At 50.0% G+C, this 13628-nt stretch overlaps 2 long non-coding RNA genes across 3 annotated transcripts in view; both read right to left on the bottom strand.

Moving 5' to 3' along the window:
* LOC102239356 overlaps positions 1–545 on the bottom strand; it is a 3276-nt gene extending 2731 nt beyond the window's left edge. For both annotated transcript variants that reach the window (XR_313265.2, XR_313266.2), the window contains exon 1: positions 25–545. This is a non-coding gene — a long non-coding RNA (uncharacterized LOC102239356). The remainder of the gene's footprint in view (positions 1–24) is intronic.
* A 76-nt stretch (positions 546–621) lies between these two features.
* On the bottom strand, positions 622–12217 carry LOC106725154. The gene is made up of 3 exons (XR_001361019.1): positions 11880–12217; positions 10025–10109; positions 622–917 (listed from the first exon to the last, which is right to left on the bottom strand). It is a non-coding gene; the product is annotated as an uncharacterized LOC106725154 (long non-coding RNA).
* Between the last annotated feature and the right edge of the window lie 1411 nt (positions 12218–13628).

The raw sequence follows: 13628 nt of genomic DNA, 5'->3' as shown, positions 1-13628 counted from the left end.
GAAGTCGCTTCCCTGCCATCTCACCTTCTCTGAGTGCCCAAGGGTGTGTGGACAGGCACCCCCGTCACCCCTGTTCTCCTCTGGCTGCTCAGGAGCGGCCTCCTCCCGCGAAGCCACCTGACCCGCCATCACAGCCCCGCAGCCATGCAGGCGGGAGCCGAGTCAGCGCTGCTGAGCGCGAAGCTGCAGTGAGCATGAGACTGAGTCATATGTGCCCATGGCCTGCTCTTGTGAGAGCAGGAGAGAGGAAGTGAGAGAACATGTGAGTCACAGGTGCAGGCTTAGGATCACTCACGAGGCACGGAAACGGCGTTATAAATATTAAAGTAAAAGGGCACTGAGTGAGAAGCTGCTGCCGGCGACCGACTGTGCCGGGGGCTGGGACTGCGGGTCTCAGGGCTGGAAGCCCCACAGCGGGGAGGCTCCTCGGCCCCGGGCGGACCTGGCGACCCAGCAATGACGCTCAGCGACCACAATGCCAATGCTGACTTCGTTAGAAACGGGCAGGTCTGAGAGGGCTCAGCTCAGACCACAATGCACCTGTGCCCGCCCCGTGAGGCCGCATCCCAGCCCCCCGCCCCCCGCTCCTCACACAGGGTGGCTTTCTTCTGGGTCCCCACTCGCCTCGTTCTCTGTGCTCAGTGTGAGCTCTGTGTGGTCCGGGGGTCATCGAGCCGGTGCTCAGTGTGGCCCCGGAACATTCCCTGGCGGACAGGACGTCCCAGAACACGCCTCAGAGGCAGAACCCGCAGCTGCCGGCTCGGAGGCAGGCGCTCACAGCTCAGCGGCTCCGAGTCTGGATGTGCGGTCGATGGCACCTTCCTTCCAGGAGCCAGTCGCCAAGTGGCCGTCATGACATCGCTGCTGTCGCCTGGGCCCACCCGCCGGTTTGGTCGAAGCTGTCCATGCTGTCCTCACTGCGGGGAGGTATACACATCCGTGAGTTTAACCTGCAAGCCCATATATGTGTATAATTGATTTCAGAGAGAGGAAGGGAGGGGAGAGATAGAAACATCAATGACGAGAGAATCACTAATTGGCTGCCTCCCGCACGCCCCACACTGGGGATCGAGCCCACGACCCGGGCCTGTGCCCTGACCGGGAATTGAACCATGACCTCCCGGTTCATAGGTCCACACACAACCCCTGAGCCACACCGGCCGTCTCACCTGCCAGCTGAACTGCCAGTTAGAAATGTCCTCAGAAGGTTCCCTGAGACTCTGCATGGGAGCGACGCGCTGTTCTGTCCTCAGAAAGGCAGGGCCCGCAGCGGGACGCGCAGGACGTGAGGGGAACATGTCACAGGAGTGACCGCCCGTCCTCACTTCCTTGCAGAGGAACCGCCACGGGCCTGAGGAAGCTCAGCAAGAAGATGCCCACGCAGTCAGGCCCGGGTGGGGCCTCCCCCTCGGGGATACGGCCTCCCAGACACCCCTCGGGGGGAGGAAGGCTGACGACAAGGGGTCTGACGTGGCCGTCGCCAAAGGAACCGCTCGCAGCCTGTTGGCCGCGGTCTTCCTTCCTTATTGTCCAATCACCGTGGCTCTTGCAACCCAGGGCCTGTTGGACTTCCTGTCATGAAATCCGGCATTAGCCTTTCCCGATCCTTTATTCGGGTCTAAGCTCTCGGGGCCACCAAGGACTTTGCTGGTACACGGGGTCAGTCAGCGTAGCATCTCCTCAGGTCGACACAACCTCCGGGCCCTCTGTGACTGAGTTAGCGGCCGGCCCTGCTCCTGGCTGCTCAGGAGGGCTCTCTGGTTCCAATGCCAACTTCAGTTTCCAGGTCTCTGTGAATTTCCCAGAGTACCTCGCTGTGCGTGCCCCGCTCCGCCCCTCACCCCAGGGGTGAGCCCACTGCAGAATCTCATTGCTATCCCAGCACGGCACCCACCGAGTCCTGTCTCCCGGGGCCTGAAAGCCTCAAACACGGGTTCCAATGTGGACTCTTTGGACAGTCAGTCATGTATCATCTCCAGTGACGACAGCGGATGCTTCCAGAGAACGGGTCTGCATATTCCATTGCCTCCGCGCTACGGGATGAAGGCCGGAGATGCTCAGAAACAGAGCAGGCACCACAGCACGAGGCAGAACTTGGTCAGTGGTTCAACCACAGAGGCACCGTTAGAGGGTCATTAGCAAGAGTCCAGTTCGAAATGATCAACAGTGACCATATATTGGATTAAACAAAATGCGTCCATTTTTCTTAAAGTGTTTAGAGTCTCCCAGTGCATTGTTATATGTTCAAGTTTGTTCTTTCATTCATTCTTTGATTCGCCAGATAGTTGAGTGCCTGTTACATGCCAGTGCACCCTATGAGCCTGAAGGATAAACAAAAAAGACACAATTTCTACACAGTAGCTAGCACAGGATAGGGATCTAACCTGGGGCCCACAGACCTTCTCCCAAGTGGTCCATGAACTTGAGTGAGAAAATTACAACATTGTCTTCACGATCCTCTCACCCCTGGAAACCGCTGACTTGCCTCTGTCACTAGTTTTGTTTTTATTCTTTATAAACTAGAGGCCAGGGCATGAAAATTCATGCACTGGAGGGGGGTCCCTCAGCCGGCCTGCCCCCTCTCACAGTCCGGGAGCCCTCGGGCAGGAGGTGACCCGGCGATCAGGGGAAGGTGACACCCCATCACACCTCTGCTGCTGCCACTGCCAGCAGCACAAGCCTCGGGTGGCCCTGGTTACCTGCGCCTCGGGCGGCCCTGGGCAGCTGGGAGGCCTGGGGGACTCCAGAGGCAGGCATGCGGCAAGGCAGGGCTGAGGGGACTGGGCGCTGCCATCTTTGAGTGCGGGGCACTCAATTAGCATATTCCCTCTTTATTGGCTATGGACACCGCCACCTTTGAGGGAGGGGTAGTCAATTAGCATATTCCCTATTTATTGGCTGTGGGTGCCGCCATTTTTGAGGGCGGGGCAGCAATTAGCATATTCCCTCCTTATTGGCTGTGGGCGCTGCCATCTTTGTGATGGTGTGAGGGTCAATTAGCATATTCCCTCTTTATTAGACAGGATGGGAGCATACAGTACATAGAACTTCCAAGATGGGCTTCTTTCAGTTTGCTCAATGCCTTCAAGATTCATCCAACATGTGTGTCAATAGTTCATCCCTTCTTTTAAAAAATTTTTTTTATTGATTTCAGAGAGGAAGGGAGAGGGAGAGAGAGAGCAAAACATCAGTGATGAGAATCATTGATCGGCTGCCTCCTGCACACCCCACACTGGGGATTGAGCCTGCAACCTGGACATGTGCCCTGACCGGGAATCAAACTGTGAATTCCTGGTTCAGAGGTCAAAGCTCAACCACTGAGCCACGCTGGCCGGGCAATAGTTTATCCCTTTTTATTGCTCAGTTGAGTGGTATTCCACAGCGAGGTGCCCATTCACCCACCGAAGGACACAGATTGTTTTGAGTTCCTGAAGATTATGACTAGAACTGCTGTAAACATTCAGGTACAGGCTTTAGTGTGAACATAAGCTTTCCATCCTCTTGGGTAAATACCTAGGAGTGGGGTGGTTGGGTCAGATGCTGCGTGTGTTTAGCTTTGTAAGGAACTGCCGTGGGGTCTCCACAGTGGCCGTGACACTCGGCATCCCCAACTGGCTGTGCACGGGAGTTCCAATCGCTTTGCATTGTCGTGGGTGCTTGGTGTTGTATTTTTTCTTTTCAGCATTCTAGGTACGTAGTTATATCTCATCAGGACTCTACGTGAATTTCTCTAATAGTCAAGGATGTTGAACATCTCTTCGCCAGCTTGTGTCCTGCTGGATATATGCTGATATTTTATTGAGGATTTTTGCATCTATGCTCATGAGAGCTATTGTTCTGTACTTTCATTGTACCATCTTCGGTTTGGGCATCAGGGTAATGCTGGCGGCAAAAAATGGTTTGGGAAGTGTTCCCTCGATTCTGTTTTCTAGAAGAGACTGTGTAGTATTCATTGTGTTTCTTCTTTAAATATTTGGTAGAAGTAGCCGGTGAAACCTTCTGAGCCTGGAAACTTCTTTTACAAAAGGTTTGTAATTTCAAATTTAATTTCTAAAGTAGTCACGGGGCTACTCAGCCTACCTATATTTCATCTGGAGTGAGTTTGGGTAGTTTGTGGGTTTTGTTTGTTTGTTTGTTTTTTGCAGAATTGGTCCATTGTATCTGAATTGCCGAGTTCATGAGCAGTCTGTAGCAATAATCCATCTTCATTCCCAATGCTGGTAATTCATGTTCTTTCTCTTTATCTGTCTCCCTAGATAATTATCAATTTTATTGAACTTCTCAAAGAATCAGGGTTTGGTTTCATTGATGTTTCTCTATTGTCTTTGAAATTTTTAATGTCATTGATTTATACTCTTCTAGTATTACACACACACACTTTTTTTTGCTTGTTTTGGGCTTATTTTGCTCTTCTTTTTCTAATTTCTTAAGGTAGCAGCTCAGACAATTGATTTACTTTTTCTTTTCTAATATGAGCATTTTAATTGTATAAATTTCCCTCTGAGTACTACTCTACCTGCAGCCTACAAATTTTATATTTTGATATTCATTCAGTTCAAAATATTTGTTAGCTTCCCTGACACTTCCTCCTTGACTCATGGATTATTTAGAAGTGTGTTATTTAACGTCCAAGGGATTGAATTTTTCCATTCATCTTGTTATTGATTCTACTCTACCTTCATTATAGTGAAAGAACCTATTTTGTATGATTTAAACTCTTCAAAGTTGTTAAAAATTTGTATTAGGACCCAGGATCTGGTTTATCTTGGTGAAGGTTCCATATACAGTTGAGAATGTGCATTCTGTTGTTTTTGGGTGGATTGTTCTATAAATGTCAATTAAAGTTGTTTGTTGTTTTTCAGTTTTCTATACTCTGCCATTGCTGGTTTCCTGACTGCTAGTTCTATCAATTCTGAGAGCGGAATGTCAAAGTCTCCAACTATTATTGTGGATTTGTCTATTTCTTATTTTACTTCTGTTAGTTTTTACTTGATGCATTTTCAAGCTCTTTTATTTGGTGTATTCCCATTTGGGACTGTATATCTTCTTGATGAATTGACCCTTTTATCACTCTGATTGTTCATTTGTATTCCTGATAACTTCCTGTGCTTTGAAGGTTACTCCAGCTACTCCAGCTTTCTTCTGATGAGTGAATCAGATTTTCCGTCTTTTACTTTTCGCCTACCTACGTCATTATATTTGAAAAGGAGTTTCTTATAAACAATATATAATTGAGTCGCTTAAAAAAATCTGTTCTGACAACCTGTCTTTTAAATAGTGTGTTTAGTCCATTTACATTTAATGTAATTACTACTATTTAGGATTTAGGTCTACCATTTTATTATTTGGGAAAGTGTTTTTCTATTTGTCTTTCTACTTTTAGTTATTGGATTATCCCTTTTCCTGCTTTAAGTTATTTAAACATTTTTTTAGTTTTCCATTTTAACTTATCTAGTGCATTTTTATTATATATATCTTTGTGTAATTTTTAAGTGTTCTAGGGATTAAAATATACATACTTAACTTTTCATAGTCTATGTAAATTCAATATTTGCCACTTCAAGTGATATATTCCCACCATGTAAGTTCCATTACCCTCTCTCCTCAATGCTGTAGTTGTTATATTTGTTACATCAACACACATGGAAAACCGCACTAGACAGTGTTATCATTGCTGTTTTTAACCATCGAGCATATTTTAAAGAACTCAGGGAGAGAAAAAGTCTATTTACCCGGTACTTATCATTTCTTTTGCTCTTCATTTGTGAGTTCCAACTTCCCTTCTGGTGCCATTTCCCATCTGCCTGAAGAATTTCCTCTCGCACTAGAGCTGGTGACAATGAAGTCTCCTAGTTTTCTTTAACATGAAATGTCTTTCTTTCGTCTTCATTCGTGCAGGATACTTTTACTGGATATAGTATCATGGGTTGAAAGTTCATTGGAAATGTTCCGTTTCTTTCTGGAGGTACTTGTGGCTGATCAGATTATGTTCCCCCATAAGTAACGCGTTGCTTTCCTCTGCCTACTTATTTTTTTCCTTTAGCTTTCAGATGTTTGATAATGATGCGTCTGGACATGGGTTTCTTCGGGTTTGTCCTGCTTGGGGTTTCCTAGACTTCTCCATTAGCCTAGTCCATTGTGCCCTGCACAGAACCCAGTGTGTTCATTTCATGCCCTTACACCTGATTCCAAGATAAGAGCCACCGGCCTCATCAGCCTCCGAAGAGGTCCAGGCACAGGAAGGACCGAGCCGAAGTGGGGGCAGACATGCCATCAGCCACGTGCCGATCACATCATGCAGGCCGAGGAGGAGCAGCTCGCGTCTGCGCCCTCGGGGAGCCCCCGGCGGCTCGGGCTCAGTGAGCAGGCGAGGAAGAGCGGCTCAGCGATGGCCACGCTCACGAGCCAGGAGAGAGCAGAGCGTGGACAGTGCTGGTCACAGCAAGCGGCTCAGAACGGCCAGCACGTGACCTTCCCTTGGCTCTGGAGACCACGCCCAGAAGAGAATCACACTGCTTGACGAGGCGGCATGGTGGGCTCTGAAATGCAGTGACACTCCAGGTCACGGGAAGCTGCCATCTGGATGCCGCGCATCTCAGCGTCCGGCTCCAGATCTCCCCTCCGTTCCACGCGCGGACTTCGCTAGGCGGGCATTTAGCATTTGAATAAGGGACGCCTTCATTCGTGCTCGGCCACACACTCGCTGTGGACGCGCACACCACTGGACAGCGAGCCGAAACTGCTGCTGCAGAAATCAAAAACGCAATGCGGGGACCGAAAGCAAGATGCAAAGATGATGGATGCGAAAGGATACAACAGCCAAGGGAGAAACTCCGCCCCCTCTTCATTATCATGAGTCAGAAGCGCCACCGCAAATAACTGGCAATACCAGTCCAGTGCATCTCTCCGTGCTTTTTGAAAAATTCAAATTTATCAGAGCTTGGGGCGGGGCACGGAAATAAATATGATGAAACAGGAAGTGTGCTAAGAAATAAAGAGAGGAATTAGAGTCCCAAGGCAGGTAAATCCTGCATGAAATAACACGGATTCAAACCCCCATAGACGGATGCACATAAGCTGTTGTGAGAAATCCAGAGGGTTCGCCACTGAGACTACGGGCTGAACCTGACTCCGGCCTGGGGTCATGTCCTTCCCGTGCAGCAGAAGGGCTTGGGGGAGGGGGGGGGGAGAAAGAAAAGACCATGTATTCCCACCAAAACACAAAATATGACTGGCTACATATAAAATATACACTTAAGAAGAAATAGTTGACATTTAATTTCTCTTAAGAAAGCGTCTGGGGCGTCCCATGCAACACAACTGGCTTCCAAGTCAAACGGCAGAAGAGAGTGAAGCGTGGGCATTCACTCAGGCAGCACCTGACCTTCACTGAGCATCCACTACAGGCCACGCCGCACTGAGCGCCAGACGCGTGTCAGGGACTGAGCCGTGTCCCCCGAATTCAATGATGAAGCCCTACCTGTCGGTGCCTGAGGACGGGACTGTGTGTGGAGATGTGGCCTTTCAGGAGGAGTGAAGGTGAACCGAGGTCACTGGCGTGGCCCCTGATCCAACCCGACGGTGTCCTTAAAAGGAGAGGAAACTGGGGCACAGAGACACCAGGAATGTGCGCACAGAGGGAGGGCCCGGGAGCACAGAGCCCAGGAGAGAGGCCTCGGGAGAAAGCAAACCCGCCGACACCCTCATCGTGGACTCGCAGCCCCCGGGCTGTGGCATAAATGTCTCCCGTGGAAGCCGCCGGCCTGCGTGCCCGTGACAGCCCCGCGGGGACTCACGCAGGTGGGAAGGTGAACGCGCTCCTGAGCACAGGCAGACGCTCGCCCGGGGACCGAGGGTAACACTGCCCAGAACAAGGGCGGGCCACGGCCAGCACGCAGGACGGTCAACGGAGCGCACAGGGGACGGAAGTGACCCCACAAAGGAAGCTAGAGGGTCACAGAACGCCACTTCCAAACTGCCCGCCCTGCTACTTCCTCCAGAAACTGGCTTCATTCCTGGGGTCGGTCAGACTGAACAGCGTCTGGGATTGTCACAGCATCTGAAGCTGCCCCCTTGCCAGGGTGGTCTCGCCGCAAAGGTCTGGGATCCCACCGCTTCCAGGTGTAAACCATCCCCAACCATTAGCATAAAAATGCAATGGCTAACGGTTCATATCCACCCCTCAGCCCTGAACTTTTCGCACGGTACCAGTAAATAAACGGATCCGAGTGATCAATGATCAGAGCACAGAGCAAAAATGCAATGGAATGAAAATCATGAATAAAAATCTAAGAGCGAGGGAGCACAGACTCAAGAAGAGTGCATACTGGAGAATGCTGCCATTGAATAGGAGAGTTCCAGAAGAAGAGAAAAACAAGCTTGAAAAACAAATAGAAGAAAATGCTCCTTAATGAATAAAGACCAATCTGTGGGCCAGAATGTAGACTCTAAGTACCCAGCAAAATTACTAATAACAATTTAAAGGCAAAACAAGAATCACACCTGGACACAGCTAGTGAAATTCCCAACCCTAGCTAGCCGGGAATGAGAACAAGTTATTGAAACAGGGGAGAGAATTCCAGTGGCGCCAGACTCCTCCCGGGGAACACGGGAATGCTGAGGCGCTAGAGCTGGCTTAGAGCTTTGGTGAGAGAAGACTCTGGTCCAAGATTCCTCAGCTTGGCCAAACCATGCCCGTGGGAGGCCGGGGAAAGAGACTGCGGGACTTGTAAGGATGTGAATACGTATACTACCCTGTTCCATTCTTGAGGAAAGACACAGGGGTGCTCTGAATTAAGGAAAATCAAATCAGAAAACAAGATACACAGGTGAACTGCCCATTACCAAAGGATGAGGATAAGATGGATAGAGAGAATTAAAAAACAAACAACAACTTGACCAATAGAGAAAAGTAAGGATAGTAAAAACAAGGAGGCAAGGAGAAACTGTAATAAATAGTAAAAAAAAAAAAAAAAAAAAGCTTATTTGAAACATACATATTTATGATTAAAACTCTACAGTGACCAAAGCAATTATTTAGAACTTAGAAAAAAAAAAAAAAAAAAAAAAAAAAAAAGACATCAAATGAAAATATAAGACCAAAGATATGAGACATCTCAATAAATGTGACCAAATTCCTCCAACGAATGACATATTCTGACATAGGGTTTGAAAGCACTGTTGGTTGTGTGCTCTTTATGAGAAACAGCCTAACAAAATTACAAATAAAACTTGAGAAGAAGAGGTGGGAAAACGTCAGGCAAGCGTAAACACCACGGGGGTGGAAGCGCTACTAAGAGCAGAACTGAAGAGCAATCACTTTAAATAGCACAGAAAGGAATATTTCATAATGATGATAGGTACACTCCATCGAGAACACGAGTCATGAATCATGCAGTCCTGAATGGCATTGTTCCCAAATCCATAGGGCAAAACTTTTCAAAAACAAAGAGACGAATGAGTCCACAGTCACCGTAGGACACGTCAACAGCCTCCTTGAAACTGACAGATCACGCTGCCCAAGATCTGGGGAAACTGGGCAACGGAGAGCTGACGTCCCAGATCTGCAGGTCTTCAGACTCAAGAGGCAGTGAGCGCATTGAACACGTTCGAGACGGAGCCAGATTTGACACGCTCTCTGTCCAGTTCAGGATCGGCCGTCTCGGATGCGTTAATGCAGAGAGAAGAGCTAAACAGATCTGACTCCCTGGGACCCAGTCCTGCCCGGCTGGAAAGGGGGCCTTTGAACAGCAATAGGCAACTCTGGCAATACAGGTGTGGGCAGATCTTAGTAAAGACACTACACACCACTGCCCTGGCCGGTGTGGCTCAGTGCATAGAGCGTCGGCCTGCAGACTGAAAGGGCCCAGGCATGGACCTTGGTAGCAGGCACATCTCCAGTAGGAGGTGTGTGGGAGGCAGCTGATCGATGATGTTTCTCTCTTATCGGTGTTTCTAACTCAATCCCTCTCCCTTCCTCTTTGTAAAAAATTAATAAAATATATTTTAAAAAAAGACACTACACACCAGGAATCTTGAGGAATGTTCATTAGTCCGGTTGCTCCTCAGAGCTACTTCTAAGGTGGCTTTTAAACTTGCGTTTGTTTCACCTAAAAACAAAGGAAACAAAATCAGTAGCTGGTAGACCAGGAAGGGAGATGGCATGTAAGCTCCTGCTGGGACTGCCTTGCGGGGAGCACCCGGAGGCCCCAGCAGGAAGGGCCAGCCTTCGGGGGGGGGGGGGGGGGGGGTGCTATTCAAGGAAAATTGTTTCTGGGAAACCGGTCTTCGAGAGCTTTAAACGGGCCACAGTGAATTCTGTGAGTTGACTTACTTTCTGGTCTTGAGCACGGTCAGCTTTAGGATTCAAAATCAAAGTCCAGCAAACAAATTCTGAGTTTTACATTTGTCACAGGGGTTCGTCCACAAGGGCGGGCAGAGCCAGACACTGGCCACCAGGACTGCGGGGAGGAGACTGGCTGCCTGCTTGTCATCTGAGCAGCCCTTCTAGAGGAGCTGGGCTTCTGAAAACAGGTGGACACGCTGTTCACTTTGCTCTTCTGTGTTGCAAACGGAACTGAGGCTTCCCCCATCCAATCAGAGCTGCAGAGCTATATCCTCATCAACATCTTCATCGACCAATCAGAGCAGCTCCATTCTGACCAGTCAAGACAGTCCTTTTGGACCAATCAAACTGTGAGGATTTAGAGTCCACATTTGCATACAGACAGACCAATCAGGGGCCAGGGGCCAGGGACTTCTGTCTATATAAGGGTTAGGGCTAGGGTTGGGTTTAGGGCAGTGATGGCGAACCCTTTGAGCTCGGCGTGTCAGCATTTTGAAAAACCCTAACTTAACTCTGGTGCCGTGTCACATATAGAAATTTTTTGATATTTGCAACCATAGTAAAACAAAGACTTATATTTTTGATATTTATTTTATATATTTAAATGCCATTTAACAAAGAAAAATCAACCAAAAAAATGAGTTCGTGTGTCATCTCTGACACGCGTGTCATAGGTTCGCCATCACTGGTTTAGGGTGAGAAAACGGTAAGAAATGTGATTTAAAGTCAAGGATTTGGAACATGTCACAAGCTCCGCCTGCTCGAGGGATGAAGGAACCTTCTCGGTTCCAAGGAGAGAGGCTTTCCTTGTCCTCTTTCCGGGCCTAAGAGCGCAAAGACCAGTGGCTGTGACCAGGGCTCCCACAACACCCAGGGCTACGGAATGTCTTCAGCTGGTCTGACCAGCAACACAGAAGAGCGAAATGAACATGGCGTTCAACTGTCTTCAGAAGCCCCGCCACCCTGTTCCGTGGCTGGACGGCAGCCCGCGGAGAACCCCGGTCACGGGAGAAAAGGACTTCCGTGGATGCGTGGCGCTGGCCCGTCCTCCCCGTCAGTGTCCACTCCCAAAGTCAAACCCGCGTCTCTCACACAAACATGAAGTGAGCACGTGTCCAACATGTATGTAACTCAGCACTGAGCAGGCCGGTAGGGTAGGGAAGGTGGTTCAAAGAGCGTATGCGGACTTCGCTGGCATTTAAAAATGAGCGCGCGACTGCTGGACGATTTGTTAGACACAAAAGCGGCCAATGGCCTGCCTGGGACCGAGAGCCCAGCCTTCGTGGTTGTTTTTTCTAAGGGACAGAAATCCACAGGCAGGTGTAGCTCTCCTGGGTCTGGGTTTAGCAACCAGCCAATGGTCCACTCCAGGGACACGCCCCCCCGCCCCCCCAAGCCCCGGCCTTATTTTCACATTTGGATCGTTTTTCTGGACCATCCCTGAGGAGAGAAATTCTAAACTGGTTATCTCAGAATCTGCACGCTCACTCCTCGCACTTAAGCAAAGAAAAGAGGCCAGAAGTGCATCACTCACACTCCATTAGGCTCTGGCGGCCAGGCGGTGCGCGCAGGGCGGGGAGTGGCCCGGGCAGGCCTCCCGCCAGATGGCCGCCGCTCCCAGGCCGGTCCGGCCAAGATCCAGACACTCAGCTCCAGGAGAGGCTGGTCAGGAGTGAATTAGGTGAGTTTACACCTTCATCAAGACCTCATGGGATGGGAACGCCACGGAACCTTCCGGAAAGTCTCCCTGGACTTCCTAGGACAGGTGGTGTTCCGTGTGTGTAGCGCTCCCAGGACTGAGCGAGCCCAGGTCGGCCCGGGCAAGGATCGCTTCCGGAAGCTCTTCATCGGTTTAAGGCTGTTTCTCCTCCGTTTCTGTGAAAAGGGTTCACAACCGATCAGTCTTCACCTAAAAGCCTCTTTACTTACTTAAGGCATTTTTAAGCTGCGGTTTCTTTTAGGCTAAATAATCCAGTGCTGCCGCCTTCATCATCTCCTTAATTCTATTAGCTCTGCTTGGCTGAGCCTCCGGAGCCTCCCCTGGGCCAGGAAGAGCCTAAGACCCCCCCTCCCCGCCGCCAGCGCTGACGTCACCAGCCAGGCCCACTCCCTCGGGAGCCCACTCCCTCCTACAAAAGCCGGGCCGCTCCCCATCGCAGGGGACACATGCGCGTGACGACCCTTCAGGTTGTTTCTTTTGTTGTTTTGCTCACACATGGTCATTGTTTTAAAAAACCAGCCATGATAGTTAACAAACAAGGACATAAAACACACCCAGCACGACACTTCTCAGACTCCTTCCGAAGGCAGAGGGGCCTGGAGGGGGGATGGAGGTGAAAGCGAGGAGTCCGGGGTGACTCCACGATTTGGGGCGGTTCCGTTCCATCCCCGGCACATACCTGGGTGCGGGTTCAACCCCTGGTCGGCGTGCGAACGGGAGGCAGCCGATGGACGTTTCTCACATCGATGCTTCTCTTTCCTTCCTCTCTCTGAAAATCAATGAAAACATATCCTCAGGTGAGGATTTTTTTAAAATCTGAAAGAAAACAGCAAAAAATACCATGTCTGCTCAATCCAGGGGTAAGTCCCTCAACTTTGTTCTAGTATCTTCTGTACTTCCATGTATGCTTGGATTTTTTGAAAAGTCGAATGTTTCTAGTTTATCAACCGACGAGCAGGTTCAGGACAGAGGCGGAGCGGGACAGTGCGCAGAGAGGACGGTCACTGTTACAGTGTCCGCTCCCCCAGAACGGCCTGAACCACCAGCGCCTCGCTACGAGGAGGGACGAGGGAGCGCGAGCGGACGGAGATGTCCTTCGCATCCTGTTGTCCACGTTAAGTAACTTACTTCTTCTCGTTACTTAGATCTGCTAAGAGGAAACGGAAGAGGCACACGATTTCCGGTCGGTCATGGCTGCTAACCTGCTGGAGTCGGGCCTTTGACAGTTACCTGTGGCTGTGCGCTGTGAAGACCCCTTTGCTGACGTCTCAAGGGCAATGAAACTGTACTGATGTGGAGAGTGTTGTGAAACCCCTGAGATACCAAGCAACCGTGAGGGGGGGCTGCTGTATACTCACCGAATTATCAGTTCCTCGGCCGTAACCAAGCCCCCAGCCTGCGTGCTCCTGAGGCCGGAGCCCAACGGTGAGGCGGATGGTGAGGCCAGTGGTGCGCCATGCCCAGCTCCTGCTGCCCGCTCCCCTGCCCCATCAGCAACCCCCCCCACCTACGTCCTCCTGCCCCATGAGCAAACCCCCACCCACATCTTCCTGCCCCATCAGC

Source organism: Myotis brandtii, unplaced genomic scaffold (genome assembly GCF_000412655.1).
Source record: "Myotis brandtii unplaced genomic scaffold, ASM41265v1 scaffold139, whole genome shotgun sequence".
NCBI classification, from domain to species: Eukaryota; Metazoa; Chordata; class Mammalia; order Chiroptera; family Vespertilionidae; genus Myotis; species Myotis brandtii.
The sequence above is the reverse complement of the archived record's forward strand: the minus strand, read 5'-3'. Positions and strand labels throughout refer to the sequence as shown.